The 22282-nt window shown below is 42.6% G+C and overlaps 1 pseudogene; it reads right to left on the minus strand.

Moving 5' to 3' along the window:
- Nucleotides 1–1381: 1381 nt before the first annotated feature.
- Nucleotides 1382–16389, minus strand: LOC123171271 (2-oxoglutarate-dependent dioxygenase 33-like; annotated as a pseudogene).
- Nucleotides 16390–22282: the final 5893 nt, after the last annotated feature.

The following is a 22282-nucleotide window of genomic DNA, read 5'->3' on the forward strand; positions in this document are numbered from 1 at the left end:
TGAATCCCACTCCAAGGGATCGCCCTTCTCTATCCCAGATATGGCGGTTATGGAGTTGATGGCTCGTGTTTTTTTCTCTTTTGCTTTATTTGTATTGTTTTGTTTCTACTTACAACAAAAAACTTATTTATTTTATTTCTAATTACTTATGTATTTTACTTTAATTATTTTATTTTTATTTATTTTACTGCTGCTATTTTTACTTAATTTATTAAGGTTTATTTATTGTAGTTACTATAGTTTATTTTATTTTATTTTATTAAGGTTTATTTAGTTTTATTTATTTTATTAAGGTTTATTTATTTTATAAATATAAAAAATGAACATAGATGCGCTTATAGAGAAAATTAAACCTAAATTCATAATAAATTTCTATGAAATTTACTGTGAATTTAGGTGAAATTCCCTGTATAAGGGCATCTATTTTCACTTTAAGAGAAGCTCAACAAGGCATAGAGGGACGGGCTTATAAACTGGTGTGAGCGCCCTTCGGTTGGCGAGGTGGGACTAAACACTGGCCGCAACTAGGACCAGCCCTTTAGTCCTGGTTTGTGGTAGGAACCGGGACTAAAGGGTGGTGGGCCAGGAGCGTGGCCCATTGGTCCCGGTTTGTCCCACCAACCGGGACCAACGGGTCCGGACGAGCCGGGACCAATGCCCCCACGAGGCCCGGCAGGCCCCTGGCCGCATGAACCGGGACCAATGCTCACATTAGTCCCGGTTCGTGACTGAACCGGGACTAATGTGAATATTGCCCCGTGACCAAAGCCCAGTTTTCTACTAGTGAGACATCAACGACGAAATGTCCCCAACACGGGGGGAGAAACAACCATATAACTTTGCCTTCGTGTCCTCCTCGGAGCAAACACCAACTGCAATAGGAGGATGTGACGTCATTGCAGTCTGCAGCATAGCCGGCACAAGGGAGAGTCTACCCAGAGCAACCTCCGCCCGCTCCAAAAAGCAATCAATCATCATAAGATCGATAAGACAGAGTATTTTTCTTCTTCTTTATCTTCTTGCAAACACCGAGTGTAACTCACTGGAGTCACGAAACTTCATGGTTGAATCACTCACAATCAACGGCTCGCTATCAAAATGTATATCGAGCGCACTCACATAAACAGACAGAAACATTTCATTGATTATTGCACCGTATCAAAGTGATACAACCGCAAATGGTTTCAACTCCCGGTCTCCCTATATCATAAGCGCATCAAAATCCTGATAAGATAATAATCATAACGAGGATAAAGCATGCCGGATGGGACAAAGTTACAATGGCGCGCGGCGTGAAGTAACTAGAACAAGGCACATCAAAATCATGATTTCTATTGCCTAAAAAAACATGATTTGTAGCCTGTAAGCTGTGCATCGGACGTTACAGCACGAAGTTGTTCAGAACTTTCTTGACCAGACGCTCCCCGTACACCACCTTGTCGTACTTGGCAACGCGGCCCATTTTCTCCCGGCATAGCTCCGCAGGCTCAACCACGGCATCGAAGTTTGACTGTATATATGTGTGGCATAAGAAAGAATTTGAGTACAAAGGGCGGCATGTATAGAAATGGTTGGTTTTTCTAACCTAACAAAATGTTTTTTTGTCTTTCTGGATGCGCACATACCTCATTGAAGAAGGCAACAGATACACGGTAACGAGGGGAGTTATTGGAAACTCTATGGAGTGTGGGCTAATATATTCCATTACACCAAACCGAAAACCGAATAAGTACGATAGTCAGTAATGAGCATTTTTTTCCTACACAGAAGTTGGAGTAGGATCAAGCATGTTTCATGTTTTGGAGGAGACTAACCTCTAGCATGTCACCAATGTTGCAGACAAAGGTTCCAGGGACTGGCTTTGCCTGTATCCACTCGCCAGACAGGTTTCTGACCTGAAACCATTGAGAAACTTGCGGTAAGCGTCGTACCCCTGTTGAGGGGCGCGCCTTCGTGTTTATAGGCAGGGGCTTATCCCTGATACGCATACAAGTTGTTTGAGAGGATTGCATCTTGAGGTACAATAAGGACATAGAGAGAGATAGAGATAAGCTAGTTCGGTTACAGAGAGAATCCTAGCTAATCTCCTAACAACCTACTCTATTCCTGATGTGAGAACATCCCAACTTGACAACCATATCTCGTGACATATGTGGTTTAACATCCTCCCTTAATCACAACTTGCTTGTTGAGATTATGCTTGAATTCTTCAAAGCTTCTCGTGGGCAATGCCTTCGTGAAACCGTCTGCTACCTGGTCTCTGGAATGTATAAAACGAATCTCCAATTTTCTGTCAGCAACTCTTTCTCTGACAAAATGAAAATCAATCTCTATATGTTTAGTTCTTGCATGAAAGACAGGATTAGTAGAAAGGTAAGTGGCACCAAGATTGTCACACCACAAACATGGAACCGGAGTGTGTCTCACACCCAATTCTTTTAGCATTGACTGCACCCATATAATTTCTGCTGTTGCATTTTCTAGAGCTTTGTATTCTGCCTCTGTACTTGACCGTGACACTATAGCCCGTTTCTTTGCACATCATGATATAAGGTTGGGTCCAAAGAAAATCGCAAACCCACCAGTGGAGCGTCTATCATCAAGACACCCTGCCCATTCTGAATCAGAGAAGGCACTCACAAGAGTAGATGATGACTTGCTGAAAGTAAGACCAACATTCATAGTGTCTTTCACATATCTAACTATTCGCTTTGCAGCAGTCCAATGAGTTGTGGTGGGTGCATGAAGGAACTGGCATACTTTGTTTACAGCAAATGAAATATCAGGCCTTGTTAGAGTCAAGTATTGAAGCGCTCCTACTAGACTTCTATATCTGGTACTATCTTCCTGATTTAGTTGCTCTCCTTCTATTAATGATAACTTTTCTGTACTGGATAAAGGTGTTGGTGATGACTTACAGCCTTGCAGCCCAACTCTTCTTACCAGATCAGCAGCATACTTTTCCTGAGACAGATGAAGTCCATCTTCATGTTTCTTAACCTCAATGCCTAGGAAGAAGTGTAGATCTCCCAGATCCTTAAGAGCAAACTCGGCACTTAGATCCTTGAGCAACCCTGATATAGCCTCATCTGATGAACTTGTGACAATAATATCATCAACATAGATAAGCACAAATATAGAGGTATTTGACTTATTATAAATGAACAATGAGGTATCTGACTTTAAAGAGACAAAACCGAGTGCTAGCGATTTTTGGCTGAGTCTTGAATACCATGCCCTAGGAGCTTGCTTCAATCCATACAAAGCTTTATCAAGTTTGCATACATGATAGGGTGCATTCTTATTTCAAACCCAGGAGGTTGTTTCATGTAAACTTCCTCTTCCAGAACACCATGGAGGAACGCATTCTGTACATCTAGTTGCCTGAGACTCCATCCCCTGGAAACAGCTAAGGACAGAACAAGACGAATAGTAGCAGCTTTTACAACAAGACTATAGGTACCCTCATAGTCTGTACCATAACGTTGTTTAAAGCCTTTTGCAACAAGTCTTGCTTTGTAGCGATCAATAGTTCCATCAGATTTTTTCTTGATTCTGAATACCCACTTGCAGTCAATAAGATTTTTACCTCGCCGTGGTGGAACTAGATGCCATGTTTTATTTCTATGGAGTGTCATGTATTCTTCTTCCATGGCTTTCTTCCATCGTGTGTCATTGAGCGCCTCTGCTAGAGTGCCAGGTTCACCTGTAGAACATGCTAACCCAAATTTAGTTTTATAATTAGTTCTCTGAATTACCCCTTGTTGGAGACGTGTACGCGGCACTGGCGCAGGAGATGAACTCGGAGCAGTTGCCGCAGAAGATCCCATAGGATCAGCAGCCGATCCCTGACCTCCAGCTGCATCTACGAGGCAGCTGGATCTTCTGTGGCATCGGGAGAAGGCGTGGCTGTTGCGCGCGGTGCAGAAGATCCCAAGCCCCGGGCCTCATCATTGCCGGATGATGGCGTGGGTCCGCCCGGATCAGCTCCGTGTCGCGAGCCGGTCACGGGCCCGACAGGACCAGCGCCGAATCTTGGTCTGGTTGGCGCCTCCAAATCCGTGCCTGTCTGCTGGCGCGGGCAACGCGTATAGACGCACAACGGATCACCAAGCCGAGTGACCGATGGAAACATGGCAGAAGGCGATTGGCGCGGCTCGGTGGCATCTTCTGGGCGGGTTGCATCATGCCGCGTGCCAAGCGGGGACTCGCTCCTGGCGCGCGCGGTGCCTGGCACTGTCTCTGGCCCCGCTGGCGCTCCGGATCCGGGTGCAGATCCGCTGACGGGTGTCAGCCGCGGCGACCCCGAGGAGGATATGTCCCCCGGTTGTGGACACATAAAATGAGCCCCTGTATACCTGATTTCTTCACTGTTTTGCTCGCGATTTTCACCATTTTCTTCGCGGTGTTCTTCTGCATCATCACAAGACTCACGCAGAATATTATCATGAGGGTTAGTCAGCAGTTGATCATCAGAATAATTTCCCCCGTGATCTGAGTTGGTGAGATGAGGAGGCAGAAGAAGAATCTCTTGCCGTAGCAAGGCACCAACATTGGGGTGTAGATCAGCGAAGGGGAATTTATTTTCATCAGAAATAACATCTCGAGATATATAGACACGGTCGATGGACACATCAAGGCATTTGACACCTTTGTGTTGTGGACTATATCCTAGAAAGACACACTGCGTGGATCGAAACATAAGTTTCCGTTTGTTGTATGGCCTGATGTTGGGCCAACAAGCACAACCAAAAAAACGAAGTGTTGTGTAGTCGGGTTTGGTATGAAGAAATCTTTTTACTGGAGTTTCATTATGAATCACACGACTAGGTAGCATGTTGATGAGATGGACAACAGTAAGAAACGCTTCATCCCAGAACTTTAGAGGCGTGGAAGCTCTTGCTAGAAGAGCAAGACCAACTTCTACGATGTGCCTATGTTTGCGCTCGGCAGAACTGTTTTGTTGGTGCGCATGAGGGCATGACACATGATGGGAAATACCGATCTTTTGGAAAAATGAGTTAAGTTTGTCATATTCCCCTCCCCAATCAGATTGGAGAGAAATGATTTTGCTATCAAACTTATGTTCAACGAGTGCTTGACAATTGTGAAAAACTTGAAATCATCGGATCTTTTCTTAAGAAGATAAATCCAAGAATACTTGTTGTAATCATCGATGAAACTCACATAATATGGGTGTCTACCAACAGAACTAGGGGCAGGACCCCAAACATTGGAAAAAATGAGTTGCAACGGTTTGGTAAAAATGCTAGTAGATATTGGATATGGCAATTGATGGCTTTTAGCCTTTTGACAAGAATCACAAATTGTTTCAATGCTACGCTCACCAACATACGGGAGCTTATTTTTCCTAAGCACTCGTTCAACTAAAGAAAAAGATGCATGCCCTAATCGATCATTCCACCGGGACGAAGGTAATTTGGTGACACCACATGCTTACTTATTGGATCTCCTAAGCTCGGGAATCAGCGGGTAAAGCCCTCGAACACATCTACCTCGATAGAGGATTTTCTTCATGGCCTGATCCTTGATCAAAAAGAAATAAGGGTGAAACTCAAGGTAACCATGATTATCAATGGCAATACGGTGAATAGATAGGAGATTCATAGAAGCACTAGGGACATGTAGAATTTTTCTAAGATGTATTTTTCGATGAGGGTTTTTTATAACTGAATGACCAACATGCTGAATCCTCATACCTCCTCCGTTTGCGGTGTGTATTTTCTCCTGGCCATGGTACTTTTCCCTCATAGTGACCTTCTCTAGCTCACCAGTGATGTGATTCGTGGCGCTGCCGTCGACATACCAGTTGGTATCGACTCCATAGGACCCCTGTGCTGCCCCGGCAACTTTTTCATCCTGAGAAGAGGTGTCATCATCCTCCTCAAACCTGTACCAGTAGTCTTTGGCGGAGTGACCCGGCTTGCCGCAGATCTGGCAGCGGATCGCATCAGGGCGGGAGTTTTTGTTATTGGAGGAGTTGCGGCGACCCCTGTTGTTGGAAGAGGGGGGCCGCCCGCCGGTGCCATTGCTGCGGGAGTTGGTGTTGTGGTTGCCGCCGCTGATCTTGCCCTTGGTCCGTGGTGGTCCACGGTACCGCGAGGAGCCGCCGCCGCGGCCTCGAGCAGCAGCGTTGGCGGAGCTTTTGAAGCCGCCGCCGGAGCCCGAGTAGAGAGTCGCCCTCTGATCGAAATTGCTCATCATGGCAAAGATCTCATCGAGGGAGGCGGGGACGGTTTTGGCGTTAACAGAAGACACCAGTGGCTGGTACTCCATATCTAGCCCGGCGAGGATGTACGAGCCCAGCTCGTCATCTTGCAGGGGTTTGCTGGCGGCGGCAAGCTCGTCCGCCAGTGCGCGCATGTGCGTGAAGTACGCCACGACCGTCTGCTGCCCCTTCTGCGCGTTGGCCAGTGCTATGCGCACGTTGTTGACGCAGGCCACGGACTACGAGGAGAACATGTTCGCCAACGCAGACCATAGCTCGTGGTCATGGGAGATTGAAGTGACCTGCACAAGCACTTCTTTTGACAGATTGTTAAGCAAGTATCCAAGTACCTGCTGATCCTCCCTAACCCAGATCGAGTGAAGTGGGTTCAGCGACGTTTCTTCCTTCTCGTCCTTGTCCTTGGTGGTGATCATCCGGACGGGCTCCAGCACGGTTCCATCGGCATAGCCGAAGAACCCTGCACCCCTAAGCTAGGGCGTGATCTGGGCACGCCAGAGCACATAGTTGCCGCGGGTGAGCTTCTCCGTGATTTGGCCGGTGAGGCTGCCCTGGGAAGTGCTGGAGGAAGACATGGTGGAGCTTTTTTGTGGAGATGGAAAGACCTAGATGTAATGGAAGAGACCTGCTCTGCATACCATGAGAAACTTGCAGTAAGCGTCGTACCCCTATTGAGGGGCGCGCCTTCGTGTTTATAGCCAGGGGCTTATCCCTGATACGCATACAAGTTGTTTGAGAGGATTACATCTTGAGGTACAAGAAAGACATAGAGATAAGCTACAGTAGTAGAAAAGGGTCATCTGTCCCGGTTGGTAAGGGCCTTTTGTCCCGGTTGTTGAACCGGGACTAAAGGGTCGTTACTAATGCCCTAGCCCTTTAGTCCCGGTTCTTACACGAACCGGGACAGATGGTCCTCCACGTGGCCGTTGCGGCCAGCCCAGGCAGGAGGGCCTTTGGTCCCGGTTGGTGACACCAACCGGGACCAAAAGGCATCCACGCGTCAGCATTTTAGTGGCTGGGGTTTTTGTTTTTCTTTTGAAAGGGGGGAGGGTTTAGGGGGTAATTTAGGGTGTGTAAGCTAGCTAACAGAGAGAACTGTCCTCTCTTATTTCCGTGCTATCATCGTAATAACAAGTCCTACTAATCATCATCATACAACTTCTACTCGTTATTAATAACAAGTCATACGATCATCATCCTCATAGTCATCGAACCAACCCTACTTAATTGTTCTTAGCACATGATCATCAGTATTAGGTAGGACCTAAATACCCTCTTTAAGGTAAAATAGCATAAAACAATATAGACCCCGACTCTCCATTATGGAGAATGGAGATCATCCCGTCTCCAATTTTTGCGCTTCGCTTCCTTTTTCTTCCAAGAACCTCCTTGCGACCGTCCATACATTTTTTCCATTCTTTGATTTTCATGTCTCCACTTCTTTTAGAAATCCGGTATGGACAGTTGAGATTCGTAGGATGACCTGCTTGTATGTTCAAAACATCAAGCCTACCATTCTGATACATCAATGAGGCACACAATCCTCTGGGATTATCTGTTGAAAAACATAGTAATAACTTCATAGTTAGCAATGATGTACTAGTTTTAGAAGTATGCAAAAGATGCACGGATGTCGTAATAGTAAGAAATCTTACCAGGGTATCTCCATAGTAGTTACCGTAGTTCAACATGTGCACTAGTGACACGTATTGACCATAATGTGGAGGAGTTTTACAATAAATATTGTAATTCTCAAGATCAGTACAAAATCCGACCAAATGAGTTTTCTCCTTATAAGTTAACTCAGAGCCATCGGTGTAGTAGGTTCTGTCTACCATGTTCCGCACATTGTTTGAACAATCAAAATAAGCTGTCAATGAAAATAAGCTGTCAACTATTTTGAAATGAACAATATAAATTAGCTAATAACTATGTTTGAGAAACTCACATAGCGGTAGAATTGGAGGCGTATCAACAAGGACCCAAATGTCCATATTGTCTTGCACGATGTCAGGATCACCAAGATCCATGGTGAGAAGCATACCCTCATCAAAACCATACATCTTGCAAAATGCTTCCCAATTTTTGCAACCAAAATGGGTTACGCTCTCAGAATTATACAGATTTACTTCAAAATCTATATCATGATGGGTCCTTAGGTGAATTTTCTTTGTTTCCGTACTTTCATGGTCTTCAAAACCCATCCTCTCCAAGACGTAGCGTCTTGCATGGCATGGGATAAGCTAGTCGAATTGTAAAAGATGAAAAGTACACGTTGAAATAGTTGAAGTCGTGCTTAATTACGAAAAAATAACACTTGTCGTCGTTGCATACCGTTTCAACATCGAAGGTCTCCTCCAGCTTAATACTGAAGTGCCGATCTTCGTCCAGGTGAGGCCTGTCGCACTGACCTCGGTCGTCGTGGCACCAGTCGCACTCCCCCAGGAGACTTTCGTCGTCCGAGTACGACATTTCCTATGTTCATAATTCAAATATTAAACGTCTACAATTAAATATATGTACTAAAAAACCTAAGTTAGATCATTATTATTCATCATGGGTTGACTATCGGTTTGTCGAGTCTTTTCTTGAAAACTCTCAGCTCACGTGGTGTATACATTCGACCGTTGGTGATGGTCGCTCCTCCATTTGTCCCCGAGTGCATTACACCAAAATGTCTAGCACACGGGAACAGAGGAGAAGCGACCCCCACGACAACAGTCGGGATTCTTCGTCCTCTCATATATATATATGGTGGAACTCTCCCTCACTGATTCCTCTCTGACATTGGCGACCGTCGGTGATGGTAGCTCCTCCTTTCGTTCTCGAGTGCATTACACCAAATTTTCTAGCACACGGGAACGAAGGAGAAGCTACCCCCACGACAACAGTCGGGATTCTTCGTCCTCTCATATATGGTGGAGACTCGACAGACTTAAAGTCAACCCGAAATATCGTTTAATTATCTTTCTAAAAGAGGATTTGGCTGGTCTCACCTCGATGTCGGAGGGGGCGGTGACGGGGATGACGGCGGGGATGATGGAGGGGCCGGGGGCTCCTAGATTTCTGCGAAAACAAAAACCCTATAAGCTATCAACTAATCATATGCATACGCCTTGCATAGTGCTCTCCAATTTTAGCATTCAAAGTAGGAGTAGTTTTCCATTTTGAGCATTCAATAAGCAAAATCAAATCACAAAATAAAGTAGTATTCAAATTAGGATGCATTCAATTATAAGCAAAACTACATCATCTCCATGCGTCCGTACATCGTCGAATATTATCACTAATACACCTCGAATACTATCATACATATAGCATCGCTAGTACAGCTAGAACCGTAGTGCCCGACGGGTATCGGCGCAGGCGGTGGACACCCAAAGGGACGGAACCATCACAGGATCATAGCTCCAGTGAGATCCCTGAAGAACCTGCCAGGTATTGTCGAACCTGCCCTCCAACGCAACCATGTAGCGACGGACGTGCTGGTCCTCCTCGCTGACACGGTGACGTACCACCTCCGCGGTGTCCGGAAGCCTCGGCACCGTCACTGGCCCACGCGACCGCCACCAAACAAGGATCGGGTCAACGACGGGTTGGCTCCTCACCAACCTACGCCCACCGGAAGGTAGCACCTCCCAAAACCAGCCCGGCGGAGCCCAATCCCGGACAGGGCCCCTCTGATCAAGCCGGCCTCCTCCGCCGAGTCGACGACAAGGATGCGGGATAGGCATCGTCGACGTCGATGCAGGAATAATTGCTTTAACTAAAAAAACAAACTAGTTCTATTAATTTCCTTGCTAAAAATAAACTACTTCTATAGTAAAATAAACTAGTTTTGTTAAATCAACTACTTCAACTACTAATTAAGCACTAACTATAAATAAAATAAAGTAGTACTTACTAAAAATAAACTACTTCTATATATAGTAAAATAAAGTAGTTTTATTAAGTAATCAACTAGTTCAACTAAAAATAAACTAACTTTAAATGCACTAACAGTAGAACTAATAACCTAAAATGCACTAAATCAACTAACCTTAAATGTAACTTTTGCAACACAATTTTTTCCTCTCCGATCCTCTTCTAACCATAAACATTGAACAAAAATAAAACTATACAGCCTAAAAATGCTATGAACAAAAAACTATGAACAAAAAAAACTATGAACACATACACATACATCCATCCATATACATGCATATCCATCCATCCATACATACATACATCCATATACATACATACATACAAAAACAGGGGCGGCGGCGTGGCGCAGGGGGCGGCGGCAGCCGCGGCAGCGCACGAATCGGGATGGGAAGGGGCTCACTGGGGGCTCGAGGCAGGACGGCGACGAGGCCGGTGACGAGGACGACGACGAGGCCGGCAACGATGACGGCGACGAGGACGGCGGGCTCGTGGGGGAGGGGTTACGTGCGCGGCGAGGGCTCGGGGAGGAGTGGCTCGGGGGCGGCGACGGCGACGGCGAGGACGACGTCGACGGCGGGTCAGGGGCGGGGCGACGGCGTCGGGGCAGGGGCTCGGGGCGGCGGCGACGACGACGAGGAACGGCCTGGCGGCGTCGGGGGGAATGGGAGCAGTTGGCGAAATTTTCACAAGTGCTACCTTATATAACAAAACCAATGGTACCGGTTCGTGGCACCAACCGGTACCAATGCCCACCTATGGTCCCGGTTAGTGCCACGAACTGGGACCAAAGGTCTCTTTTCGGCAGCCCAAAGGGCGGGAAACTGAGGCCTATGGTCCCGGTTGGTGGCACGAACCGGGACCATAGGTGGGCATTGGTACCGGTTGGTGCCACGAACCAGTACGAATGCCCACCTATGGTCCCGGTTGGTGGCATGAACCGGGACCATAGGCCTTGTGCTGGCACGGTGCGGTGGGAAGTTTAGTCCCACCTCGCTAGTTGAGAGGGGCTCGGAGTGGTTTATAAGCTTTGCTGCCGCCACCCTCTCGAGCTCCTCTCTATTGCAGGCTTACGGGCCTAATCTCTACTTTGCCATGCCTGTTGGGCCTATTGGGCCTTCTGCGAGCCTGAATCCTGGCCCATTGTAGGGTTTCTAGTCGTATTCAGGCCGTCGAGGTCCAGTAGGTGGCATTTTTTCTTTTTATTTTTTTATTTCTACTTAAAACTGAATATTTATAGTTTTTTAGTGATTTCTTTTTTGCTTTTAGGTCACAAAAATTATAAACTTTCTGTTAGTGGCATTAGTTTTAAAATTTATTTTTTTAAATGTATGTGAATCACTAGTTTTATGAATAAATTTACTATAAAAACAGATTTTTGAGTGATTCCATTTCTTCTATTTAATATTAATATGTTTTATCATTATACTCAATTTGGTAATTTTAGGATATTTTAAATATCTATTTTAATCAAAACCAGATTTTGTTAATTTTTTTGCTATTAAATTCTTTTTGCTATTAATGTTTTGAACAAAAAATACTTTGTTAATATAAGTTGCATAAAATTCATATAATTTTAGTTTCAAAAATACTAGAGGTTTATATAAGCTTTTTAGTTGATTCCTTTTGCTATTATAGTTTTATAAAAGCTTTTTAGTTGATTCTTTTTGCTATTGAAGAATATTATAGTTTTATTTTAGTTCATCATAACAGAATATTTTAATTGATTTTAGTTTTTTAGTTGATCATAACAAATATTATAGTTTTATGCATTTTATTATTTTTCATGCATTTACTGCTTTTTTGAGCTATAAGACCCGGAAATTGAAAAGCATTTCAAATGAACTCCGAAAAGGTTGAAAATTGGCATGGTATCATCATTTCACCCACATAGCATGTGCAAGAAAGTTGAGAGGATTACGGCAAAAATTAGATGCACTTCATGTACAAAACGGACAATCTCTTTCGAAGTATCAGGATTTCATACGGAAACTCGTCTGTTACAAAGAGATTTCATTTTTTAAAACTTATTTGAACTCCTGACTTTTTGTGTGTTCAAAATGCACCATTCAAAGCCGCATCATCATTTTTCAATCCTTTCTGACTTCATTATTTATTTTTCATGCATTTACTAATTATTTTGAGCTATAAGACCCTAAAATCGAAAAGCATTTCAAATGAACTCTGAAAAGGTTGAAAGTTGGCATGGTATCATCATTTCATCCACATAACATGTGCAAGAAAGTTGAGAGGGTCCCGGCAAAAGGTGGATGCACTTCGTGTACAAAACAGACCATCTCTTTCGAAGTATCAGGATTTCATACGGAAACTCGTCTGTTACAAAGGGATTTCATTTTTTAAAACTTATTTGAACTCCTGACTTTTTGTGTGTTCAAAATGCACCATTCAAAGCCACATCATCATTTTTCAATCCTTTATGACTTCATTTGTTATTTTTCATGCATTTACTAATTATTTTGAGCTATAAGACCCTAAAATTGAAAAGAATTTCAAATGAACTCTGAAAAGGTTGAAAGTTGGCATGGTATCATCATTTCATCCACATTGCATGTGCAAGAAAGTTGAGAGGGTCCCGGCAAAAGGTGGATGCACTTCGTGTACAAAACGGACAATCTCTTTCAAAGTATTAGGATTTCATACGGAAACTCGTCTGTTACAAAGGGATTTCATTTTTTAAAACTTATTTGACCTCCTGACTTTTTGTGTGTTCAAAATGCACCATTCGAAGCCACATCACCATTTTTCAATCATTTCTGACTTCATTTGTTATTTTTCATGCATTTACTAATTATTTTGAGCTATAAGACCCTAAAATTGAAAAGCATTTCAAATGAACTCTGAAAAGGTTGAAAGTTGGCATGGTATCATCATTTCATCCACATAGCATGTGCAAGAAAGTTGAGAGGGTCCCGGCAAAAGGTGGATGCACTTCGTGTACGAAACGGACAATCTCTTTCGAAGTATCAGGATTTCATACGGAAACTCGTCTGTTACAAAGGGATTTCATTTTTTAAAACTTATTTGAACTCCTGACTTTTTGTGTGTTCAAAATGCACCATTCAAAGCCACATCATCATTTTTCAATCCTTTCTGACTTCATTTGTTATTTTTCATGCATTTACTAATTATTTTGAGCTATAAGACCCTAAAATTGAAAAGCATTTCAAATGAACTCTGAAAAGGTTGAAAGTTGGCATGGTATCATCATTTCATCCACATAGCATGTGCAAGAAAGTTGAGAGGGTCCCGGCAAAAGGTGGATGCACTTCGTGTACAAAACGGACAATCTCTTTCAAAGTATCAGGATTTCATACGGAAACTCGTCTGTTACAAAGGGATTTCATTTTTTAAAACTTATTTGAACTCCTGACTTTTTGTGTGTTCAAAATGCACCATTCAAAGCCACATCATCATTTTTCAATCCTTTCTGACTTCATTTGTTATTTTTCATGCATTTACTAATTATTTTGAGCTATAAGACCCTAAAATTGAAAAGCATTTCAAATGAACTCTGAAAAGGTTGAAAGTTGGCATGGTATCATCATTTCATCCACATAGCATGTGCAAGAAAGTTGAGAGGGTCCCGGCAAAAGGTGGATGCACTTCGTGTACAAAACGGACAATCTCTTTCAAAGTATCAGGATTTCATACGGAAACTCGTCTGTTACAAAGGGATTTCATTTTTTAAAACTTATTTGAACTCCTGACTTTTTGTGTGTTCAAAATGCACCATTCAAAGCCACATCATCATTTTTCAATCCTTTCTGTCTTCATTTGTTATTTTTCATGCATTTACTAATTATTTTGAGCTATAAGACCCTAAAATTGAAAAGCATTTCAAATGAACTCTGAAAAGGTTTAAAGTTGGCATGGTATCATCATTTCATCCACATAGCATGTGCTAAAAAGTTGAGAGGGTCCCGGCAAAAGGTGGATGCACTTCGTGTACAAAACGGACAATCTCTTTCGAAGTATCAGGATTTCATACGGAAACTCGTCTGTTACAAAGGGATTTCATTTTCTTGAACTTATTTGAACTCCAGACTTTTTGTGTGTTCAAAATGAACCATTCAAAGCAGAGACTGATTTCGAATGGTGCATATTCAACACACAAAAAGTCTGTAAAGATCGCCAATCCCAACATAAAAAATGAGCATAGATGCGCCTATAGAGAGAATTCAACCTAAATTCATAATAAGTTTCTATGAATTTCAGAGAAATTCACTCTGAATTTAGGTTAAATTCCCTGTATAAGGGCATTTATTTTCATTTTGAGAGGAGCTCAACAAGGCAGAGAGGGACGGGCTTATAAACCGGTGTGAGCGCCCTTCAGTTGGCGAGGTGGGACTAAACTCTGACCGCAACGAGGACCAACCCTTTAGTCCCTGTTTGTGGCACAAACCGGGACTAATGGTCATGGGCCAGGGGCGAGTCGCATTGGTCCCGGTTCGTGCGTGGAACCGGGACCAAAAGGTCCAGACGAACCGGGACCAGTGGCCCACGTGGCCCGGCCGGCCCCCTGGGCTCACGAACCGGGACTAATGCACCCCATGGGTCCCGGTTCGTGCAGAACCGGGACTAATGGGCTGGCCAGGCCCGAACGAAAGCCCTGTTTTCTACTAGTGCTAGTTCGGTTACAGAGAGAATCCTAGCTAATCTCCTAACAACCTACTCTATTCCTGACGTGAGAACATCCCAACGTGACAGCCATATCTCGTGACATATGTGGTTTAACAACCATAATATATAGCAAAGAATTTTCGAAGTGCTTTTTTCTTGATGATAGAGCATGCAAAGGGAACATACAAACAAAAATGTAACATGTATATGACAGTGAGATCCTAATAAAGAGACAAGTACATCAAGAGCACAAATGCCATCATCTTGGTTAACTAGTGTCAAAAGGCCTATAGTTTAACAAAATGACGTTAATGATTTCCAAGATTTTTTTATGTAAACTGCAAGACCCTCCACTGATCTTGGGTGGCAACAAAAATGCAGAAAGTATATGATTTTCCAAGGAAGTAAGCAAAGCATACTAGTCCAACTGACCGTAATCCGTGTGAGCTCCACTGAATTAGCCACATAATGCATGAACAAAGAAGAAAAGCAGAGTGAGATGTATCCACGCAAGTGAGCAGAATTTGTGCAGAACATACCAGAAAACATCAATGGTTTATTTATTTATTTTTGCTTACCATCCAGTATCAGTGCGTTGCTCCTGTGGAATACTAGCTGGGGCTGGATACCCAATCAGCCTGAGATAGCAGAAGGGATCTCCCGCCGTTCCGCCTTCCAAAGCATACGACGGCGCACCTAGTGCCAAGGCTATACCTCGCATGATCTTCCTTGAAAGATCTGCAAAGGAAAAATGTCATGATAAGCATCACTAGTAATGACCACGATCGTAAAAGAGTAATTGGAGTGGTTAACATGGAGCTGAGTGGGGAATTTCTTCCCCTCACCAACTTCGACAAATCAAAAAAAGAATGGAGCTGAGTGGTAACCTCGAAGAAGCCTGGCATAGTTATCTAGGAGTACTTTAAAATTTGATGGGCAACCGGGCCTGCATGTAAGAGGAAAACAATCAATTCATTAAATACAAGTACTCTGGTCCATATAATTGTACTCCTCAAGAAATATGGGTCAGATGGAGTACTTCCTCCAATCCATACAAACTGTAGGCCTTTAGGACATGCTTCCATCTCCGAAATTATACTTTTACCATATAATTTCGTTGAAAACATGTTGTTTCACATGAAAATACATCTTATAAAGGTAGTATATTTCTTGATAAATCTAGTAATAAGAGCTTGAGGTTTTGACTCAAATCAAATTCCTGATGCATGAGACAAGCAGGAACCTTTTGGTGACTTCTAGAATAAGCTGCAAAAATCTGCCCCTACCCAGCTTATTCTAGAAGGCCAACCAAATTTATTTTTTTAGAAGCCGAGTAATTAAGACTTGATTAATAGGCTTCTAAAAAGAAAATTTTGGTTGGGCTTCTAAAATAAGCTGGGTAGGGAGCAGTTTATTCTGGAAGCCCAGAAAAGCTAGCAAAAGAACTGGCCCTAAACCCTTTCCTCAAGAAGTGCTAAAAACTTGAGTGGTGCTCTAGATTAGAGATGGGATTGGGAAACATACCACAAATTATCTCCTTCCAAATGCTTGCCGAGATCTCCATACTTGCCCAGTTGGATATGTGCATAGGATTGCCATGTGTTGTTTGTTGTGATAGTTTATCAGTTGACAAGTCTGAATAACTTAACTGAACAAGTATGACAAGAATGAAGACTCAAACATGGGGGATAATAGTGTTGCACACTACTTAGCGAACTTTGGACATAGTGGGGATAGCACCGCTTGCTCAACCCGGCAGTTTGACCCATGGGTTTGGTCGCCCGTGGGCACCCTACCCGAATGGTTATGGTATGGGTCGCCATCTTTGCCCATGGGTCTTACCCACGGGTAACCCGATTAGTCGTGAGTAGGGTATAGGCATAGGTTCGTGCCCGTGGGTTACTCGATGGGTTGCCTGATTAGTATATTATAATAATTAAATACATGTGCAAGCTATCTATATCTAACAAAATATGTAGAATACCGTGATATCATCATGCCTTTTAAGTATCTTGCAGCCCACATCATGTGGCCATGACAAATTGGCAGCACCCCATAATGCCCATTCACAACTTTCTCAACTACAGAATTTGTATGAAATCACTAATTAAGGAGTACTCTTTTCAAAGAACACTCCGACCTCCGCAGGTCGTGACAAGTGGCGCATTGCATGCGCGCCACCTGTCGCAACCACAGAGTTTTCTCTTTTTTTGTACATCCGTTTATTAAAAATGTTTTATCTCTTAAACTGTGCGTCCAAATCTCAAACCGTTTTCATCATTGGATTCCTTGGGTTGAGAGATCTTGAAAACTAGATCCCATGTTGATAGGTTTTGACGAACTATTTTTCAAGAAAATAATTAGACAAAAAAACTGAACAAAAAAACCGAATCGGGAGCATTTTTTCCCTTTCCAAAAGGGGCATGGTTGTGCCTCTCGTGAAAGCAAAACTGTTCCTTTCGCGAAAGAAAAAAAAACAAAAAACTTGTTTCTTTTTGTTTCCAAGAGGCACGGCCGTGCCTTTTGTGAAAGCACAACCGTGCCTCTCACGGAAGCAAAACCGTGCCTCTCATGGAAGGGGAAAAAAATAGAAAACGCGTTTTTTTTCGTTTCCGAGAGGCACGGTCGTGCTTCTCAGGAAAGCACCACTGTGCCTCTCGCGGAAGCAAAAATAAACAAATACGTGTTTTTTTCATTTCCGAGAGGCACGGCTGTGCCTCTTGAAAAAGCACAACTGTGCCTCTCGCGGAAGTTCAAAAAAAATGAAACATGTTTTTTTCGTTTTCCGAGAGACACGGGCGTTCCTCTCGCGGGAGCAAAACTGTGCCTCTCGCACAAGAAAAAAATTTGTTTTTCACACAAAGTTTCTTTTGCCAGAAGTTAAAAGAAGAAAGGTGAAAATCCAAAAAGTTCAAAACCAGAAAAATCATTTAAAAGGCCGAAAGGGCGTGTAAAAAAATAAAAAAAGAACAAAATCCGAAGGAAGCACCCAGAGCGCGACAAGTGGCGCCCTCTTAGCCCGCCCCAATTGATTGTTGGGAGGCTCCCGAAGAAACGCTCGCCGGCTAGTCCCGAATTTGTGATTACAATTTTGTGAAAGACCGTGAGACATGCAACAGGTCCATGGGCCAGCTAGCCCATGTTAATTGCTATTACCTGCAGCCACAGCAAATAGCATAGATGTTGCTGAAAAAAAAAAGCAAATAGCACAGACTCGGTAGTTTTAGTACCACCTCGTCAACTCAGTGAGACTCAAGTAGGACCACCGCTATAAAAGGAGGCTTGGGGGGAGGCTAAAGTTCCAGCCGGTGGTCGGCCCTTTGACGGCACATTGGTGCAGCTCAGACCCAATGGGTGCCCAATCAGATCGGGTTACCCGATGGGTTTGGACATGAGTCTGAAATCAAGGACCTGGCTAGAGAGCGTCTAAGCGTCCGTTTGTATCATCGAATGCCGTATTATTTATAGAAATTCATACCATCGAGTGCCGTATTATTTATAGAAATTCGTACCAAAAGTTCAATTGATTCATCTGTATACACTTTCAAAAAGAGAGCACTTTTGTCCTCTATCATCATATTTTTCGTGCACATGTGATCTTGGACCTCATCGGCTTAAATTTTGTCTTCATGTTCATTTATTTGGGGTTCAAAATGTTTAAACCCCCATAACGTTCGATTCAAGCGTCAAAATCCTATTTCGTTTTCATCGTTGGGATTCTCGCGACGAGTTCTTCAAAATTAGATCCCATATTAGTAGATTTTGTCGAACTTCTTTTAGGCAACTTTGGGTGCGATGGAGGCAACTTTAGTGCTATAGAGAAGCAACTTTATTTTTTCCCTAGTATGACTGCCTATTAGTTGGTTTGTGTAAAAATGAGAAAATCACACAAAACATGAGGCACCTTGATCTCCCCCTAGCAACTCGATGTCACACTGTGTGCAACTTCTACTCATCTTGCGTGTAAAAAAATTCAAGCAATTGTACTAACAAAATCCAAGAAATTGTATTACCAAAACACAATGCAAAACTGGTTCTAGCAATACCAAGCAAATGTTTTACCAAACCACAATGCGAAAACTGTTCTAGCAAAAAACCGAGCAACTATCCCACAAAACCAAGCAAATGTATTACCAAACCACAATGCAAAACTGCTCTAGCAAAATTGAGCAACTATCCTACAAAACCAAGCACCTGTACTATCCAATCTAAGCAACGACATTACTAAAAAAGTAACTATGAAAAAATTGTAGCAAAACCAAGCAACTGTCCCTAGCATTAGTACTTAGATTGTCTACTTTAGGCAGAAAAGACGTATGAACATCTTGAATAGCCTTTGTGGACAACTATCTGATCCCCTCCCCATGCAACTTATCTATTCTAGCAAAAATCCAAAAACAACTCAATTACAAAGAAACACACAAAATGAAAAATTGTTCTAGCAAAAAAATCCAAGCAACTGTCTAGCAAAACCAAGCATCTGTATTACAAAAAAACAATGCAAAAACCTGTTCAAAACGAATCTAAGCAACTGCCCCAACAAATCAGGAGAACTTAACAATGATAATTAATTGCCTAACAATGATGCCCAGTTGCATGCCAATGCTAAGTAGTTGGATACGGTACTAGGAGAAGTTGTATGTCGGTGTAGTTCATGTTACCTATACTCTGAAATATAGTGTTAGCATACTCGATAGTTGGGTAGACAACTTATATGTGAATTTAGTGAAGATGATAGTCATGGGAGGCAACTTATAAGGACTTCTTGTTTTTTATCAGTATAAGGACTTCTTGTTGATTGGCAATCATAGTAGGCAAACTAAGAAGTTGCTTTGCTATAACACTAAAGTTGCCTCTGTAGCACCCAAAGTTGCTCTAAAAAATAGTTTGTCGAAACATATTCATATCGGATCTCATTTTGAAGAACTCGTCACGAGTAACCCAACAATGAAAACGAATCTAAATTCCGATGCTCGAATCAAAAGTTATGGCTTTTTAATTTTTATAAAATCCAAAAAAATGCATGCACTTTTCCTTTCTTGACTTGTGCAAAGGGAGCCTTTGAAGGAACAAGGACCAGATAGTTTTCTATTTTTGTAGTGTAATCATGACACGGGACGAGGACCAGCTAGTTTTTATGGTAGGTCTGCTCAGATGCACCCCATGTTATGTGAAATTTTTGTCGCGTAGCGCGTGCGCTCGGGTAGTGGCGAAGCTACCAATACAAAGTAGGACGGGCCGGACTGATTCTGCCGCTAAATCTAGGTTGCAATCTTGTAATGATCTGTAAAATAGTCTGATCCTGTGTATAGTTTTGTAATTTTGCTAAAAGTCTGAGCAGACCCATTGCCTATTCGGCCACAACGTCCAGACCAAGATCACACTACTGATCCACAATACTGCAAAATCTTTAAGGACATCCGCAGCCACGCTGTCCGAAAAATTACAAGTTCACAGATTAAAAGAAAAAGTTCATGAAATTGTTTCACAATAAAAAGGTTCACGTGTTGAAAAAGCTTACGAGAATTTAAAAAGGTTCATAAATTAGAAACAGTTTACTAATTTCAGAAAAGTTAACAAATTTAAAAAGTCCACCAGTTTGAAAAACGTTCACGGATAATAAAAGTTCATGAAAATTTTGAAAAAGTTCATGGAATACAAAATATTTCAAGAAAATTGAAAAAAGTTCATCGATATTAAAATAAAGTTCATCAATTTTGAAAAAAATTCATCGATTTTCATAAAAGTTCACATATTTTAAAAAAAGTTCATTGATTTTGCTAAAAGTTCATCGAATTAGAAAAAAGTTCATCGAATTTGAAAAAAGTTCATCGAATATGAAAAAAGGTTTATAAAATTTAAAAAAGTTCATTGAAATTTTAAAAACAATTCATCAAATTTTAGAGAAAAGTTCATCAGTTTCGCAAAAAAAGTTCACCAAACCAGAAAAAAAAAGGAAAGTAACAATGGAAGTAATAAAAGAATAACAATGTTGAAAATATCAAACATGGTTGAGTGGCGTGGTGGTTAGTGCATTGCGTCGCGGCACAGCAGATAAGTGGTTCGACTCACCCCGCAATCGCACTTCTTTTGCTTTGCTCTTTTGAAAACGAAGAAGAAGAAGAAAAACTACTAGAGACTAAAACAGGTAAATGGGCCAGCCAACCTAACGCGGCTGCAGGCGCCGGTTAGGAAAATTGCCCTTAACCGGCGCCTGCAGCGCCGAATAGGAAATGCCGCCAACGGAACCTATGTTTGCCTGTTATTGAAAACAACTATGTTTGCCTATTTCTCAAAAGAAAAAGAAAAACTATGATTGCCTCAAAATAGAAAAAAAACAATGGAACCTATAGTTGTTGATCCTGCGGAGCCTACCCAAAGGATCAAGCCGGATCATAGGAAGTGGGTGATGCATTTTTGTATTTCTGCGCAGTAGCACGCGTATATATAACCGGAAAATCATGCCACACACATCACAGCCTCAAGACGGATGGACGAGATTATGAGAGCTAGATAGCTCGTCCTCCAAAACGCCCCACCCTTTCAATACAGACTACATACGGGACATGGAGTTTCTTAGCCCGAGCTCATATGAGCTCGGGTGAACAGTAAAATTAAAAGAAAAAGAGAAAAACACTTCAAAAAAAATCTGATTTTTTTAGTGACAAACATTGACAAAAGTTTCAATGCTTGCCAAATTTTATCGTGAAATGACATTTGTAGAAGGCGGGGCGGCTGGAGTACCTGGATCTTGGTGGCGTGCATGGGGAGGAGGACCTCGGCCCTGCCGTCGCCGTTGGCGTTGAGGTCGGTGACGAGCGGCAGCGGGAGGCGTCGTGCTTGTAGCCGTCGTCCGAGAGGTGGTACCACGCCTCACGGGAGGATAGGTCGCCCTCGTGCTACTCGACCGGCCCTCGTAGTCGGAGGAATGGCTCAGCTTGGAGGATCACGGTTGGAACTGAAGGAGAATCGAGGAGGTGAGTGGGCTGACTTGGAACGAGAAGAAGACGGCGAATGATGCGAGGAGGAGGATGCCCAGGTCGCGCTTCCGCATCTTCGCTTTCACTACTGCTTCACTAGACGAACGAGCCATGGTTGTCATCGCCATCTGGCTCGTCAGATACCCTCAGGAAGTCAGGATTGTCTGAAAAAAAGATACCCCCAGGAAAATAAATGTAAAGTGGAATAAACTGAAAATTGTGAAATGAAGTATGTGCAAGTTGCTTGAGTTTCTTTGTGCGAAATGAAGTTCCCCTTTCATCTCACATACAAATCCACTAGAGTAAAATTACACATTGATCAGCCATCGATGTCATATAAACTGAATCTTAGTATGATCTCATATTATATCGTTCCATTTCAGCTTTCAAAGTCCAATGCACTCTCCATGTCTCTTCATTCCTCACAAATTCATGTGTTTTATTTTCTGTGCACCATCATGATATGAGATGCCAAATTATTGTGTTTGAT

This window comes from Triticum aestivum, chromosome 7D (genome assembly GCF_018294505.1).
Source record: "Triticum aestivum cultivar Chinese Spring chromosome 7D, IWGSC CS RefSeq v2.1, whole genome shotgun sequence".
NCBI classification, from domain to species: Eukaryota; Viridiplantae; Streptophyta; class Magnoliopsida; order Poales; family Poaceae; genus Triticum; species Triticum aestivum.